This window comes from Mustelus asterias, chromosome 21 (genome assembly GCF_964213995.1).
Source record: "Mustelus asterias chromosome 21, sMusAst1.hap1.1, whole genome shotgun sequence".
Lineage (NCBI taxonomy): Eukaryota > Metazoa > Chordata > Chondrichthyes > Carcharhiniformes > Triakidae > Mustelus > Mustelus asterias.
Window position 1 is genome coordinate 61,969,270 of NC_135821.1, and position 3,372 is coordinate 61,972,641.

The 3,372-nt window shown below is 42.1% G+C and overlaps 1 pseudogene; it reads right to left on the minus strand.

Moving 5' to 3' along the window:
• Nucleotides 1-978: 978 nt before the first annotated feature.
• LOC144508974 (small ribosomal subunit protein uS11 pseudogene) lies at nucleotides 979-1,392 on the minus strand (annotated as a pseudogene).
• Nucleotides 1,393-3,372: the final 1,980 nt, after the last annotated feature.

Consider the following 3,372-nt stretch of genomic DNA (forward strand, 5'->3'; position numbering starts at 1 on the left):
TGAAGGCTACTACTGAGTCTGTATCCGCCATCCTCTTAGGCAATCTATTCCAGGTTCCAAGAACTTAGTGCGTAAAATCTCTGTTTTTTTGTATAAAACCTTAAATCTTTGCCCTTTAGTTATTGACCCTTCAGTCCTTGGAAACAGTTTCTCTTTATCTAATTCTTCATGATTTTAAACTCTTCTTAGGCTTCTCTGCTCTAAGGAGAACTATCCCAATATTTCCAATTCATCTGTGTGAGTATTTGAGTATAGGAATAGGGATGTTTTACTGCAATTGTACAGAGCATTGGTGAGGCCATATCTGGAGTATTGTGTGCAGTTTTGGTATCCTTATCTGAGGAAGGATGTCTTTGCTACAGAGGGAGTGCAGCGAAGGTTTACCTGGGATGGCAGGTCTGTCATATGAGGAGAGAGAGTAAGTTGATTAGGATTCTATACATTGGAGTTTGGAAGAGTGAGGGGGATCTCATAGAAACTTATAAAATTCTAACAGGATTAGACAGGGTTAGTTCAAAAAGAATGTTCCCGATGGTGGGGGAGTCCAGACCTAGGGATCATAGTTTGAGGATAAGGGACAAGCCTTTTAGGACTGAGGTGAGGAGAACTTTCTTTACCTAGAGGGTGGTGAATATGTGGAATTCACTATCACAGAAAGTAATTGAGGCCAAAACTTTGTGTGATTTCAAGAAGAAATTGGATCTTGCTCTTGGGACTAAAGGTTTCAAGGAATATTGGGGGGAAAATGGGATCAGGACATTTGAACTTGATGATCAACCATGATCAAAATGAATGGTGGAGCAGGCTCAAAGGGCCGAATGGCCTATTCCTGCTTCTTTTTTTTTCTATGTTATAGAAACATAGTTTCTATAATCATGTAACTATATAACTATAATTTATCTGTGTAACTATAATCTCTTTCTATTTGGTGATTAGCAGAACTCTTTTATTAGTTATACTGGCACATACAGAAAACATTTACAAACGTCATCCTCTATGACCTCCCATTCTGCAAGTGCTGTCTGATGGAATGGGAGTAACAGCCTGATCAGCCAATTTTCATCTCAGATTGAGCCAGGACTCTCCAGGCTGCCTGGACACTGGGTGCATGGTCTTAGTCTTGTTGTCTCCAGTGGTGCGCAGTTTGATGTGTAGTGCAGTGATGCCCAACTCCTTGCATCTCTAAGACATGTCCTGAGTTGCTAACATTCGGGGAGGACTGATCTCTGCCGTCTTCACCTTAAATCCTCCCAGTGACACGGATAGGTCAGTTACATGGACAGAAGTATCGTTGAAGGAAGCAAAGATGTGGCAAACTCCGAAAGCTTCGGCCACCTGGGCTCCCAGGCTAGTCACCTGCTCCTCCTTTTCTTTACCTTTATGAGGAGCCATTCTGCCATCTCTTCCGGACCCTTTCCAAAGGCTTCAGGTCCCACTAACGTTTGGTGCCCAGAATTGGACACCTTGGCTGAAACTTTCCTGCCTTGCCCGCCATGGGAATCATAGCAGTGAGACCAAAAATTCAGAGGACCATTTAAAGATCCGTTGAGCTCCGTCAGGAATTTCCAGTTTTGGGGCAATGCGCAGTTGGAAAATTCCATCTCACACTCCAATTGGGGCCAAATTAATGTCAGGCTTAGCATTACTTCCTGACTTTCATACTCTTGGGGCGGATTTTTACAGTTCCATTGTGTCAGGAGTGGGGCCGTAAAATGTGGCGAGCTATTCAAAACTTAATTGACTTTGGCGGGAATGGAAAATCTCTCAGGCGGTTAGGACTGTAAAATTCCATTCAGCGTTTCTACTTATAGGGCGTAATTCTCTGGCCACGCTAGTCTAAAAGCCGAAAATTCCCACCCGACCGTCAATGGCATTTCACATTCTCCACAACCAGCCCGCTAAAGTTCCAGGGATGGGATGTGAGAATTCCGGCCATAAAATCCAAAGTCCATTTGCTTTACTGCTTTGTTAACCTCCTGCCACCTTCAAAGGTTCGCGCACAAACAAACACCTTCAGGTGCCTCTGTTCCTGCACCTCATAGAGTCATAGAGGTTTACAGCATGGAAACAGGCTCTTCGGCCCAACTGGTCCATGCCGCCCTTTTTTTTTAAAACCCCTAAACTAATCCCAATTGCCTGCATTTGGCCCATATCCCTCTATACCCATCGTACCGATGTAACTATCTAAATGCTTTTTAAAAGATAAAATTGTACCAGCCTCTACTACTACCTCTGGCAGCTTGTTCCAGACACTCACCACCCTCTGTGTGAAAAAACTGCCCCTCTGGACACTTTTGTATCTCTCCCCTCTCACCTTAAACCTATGCCCTCTAGTTTTAGACTCCCCCACCTTTGGGAAAAGATATTGACTATCTACCCCTTGTCTATGCCCCTCGTTATTTTATAGACCTCTATAAGGTCACCTCCTTTAAAACTGCACCATACAGCTTGTATTATTTCTCCTTGTTCTTCATACCAAAATGGTTCACCTTATGCACTGTGTTGTCGAAAGTTCCCATGTATATTAGAGGGTCTTGCTGTGTAGGACCCAACTGCACTGCAAACTAGTTTGAAACTCATTCCACACAGGTCCTTAGAGTCCACAGGGAGAGGAGATTATGCAGTGTCTTTGATGCACCTTACCTTTATTGTAAATGTCTCACAATGAAAAAAATTTAATAAAAGTGACAAATCCATCAGTTATCAGACATTAGGAGGGAGGTATTTAATTTCAGTTAGTAATATTTCAAAGCCTTGGTGGAATAGCCTTTGTGTGACAAGAAATGAAATTTTAACAATTTGAAAATGCTGACATTGTCAAAATCAAATGTGACATTCAGTACACCATTTCTCAAATACTTGACATTTAATTCAACTATTTGCCATCATAATCTTTTGAGATATCCGCGATGTTTTGAGATATTATTTTTTAAAAGTTTTAATATTTTCACCCAATGTCCAAGTTAGGAATGTCTTGTCTAGCCTGTAAAGGAGCTGCTCAGATCCCAGTCATCGCAAATTTAATGTTTAACCTCTGCTGAGTTAGCTGCACTCATACAGGGCGGCAGTCAATTGGTGTCACTGTCCCTTCCTTTAAGAATGGAAGATGTCTGATACTTGTTCAGTAACCCCTGCTAGAAGTGGCAAGCATGTGAAGTTCGGATGCAACTACAATTGCCATCCACAACCTACCAGCCTGGTGCCTACTGGTACTTACTAGTTGAAGGACAGGAATAAAGAAGGAGGTTATGGTAGCTAAAATAAAACCAAGTTACTGCAGATGCTGGACAGAAATATAGAAAGAGGTTATGGTAGCATTGTGATCCAGAACTTTGCACTAATGATTAGGAGCTAAAAGTTTAAATCCTACCA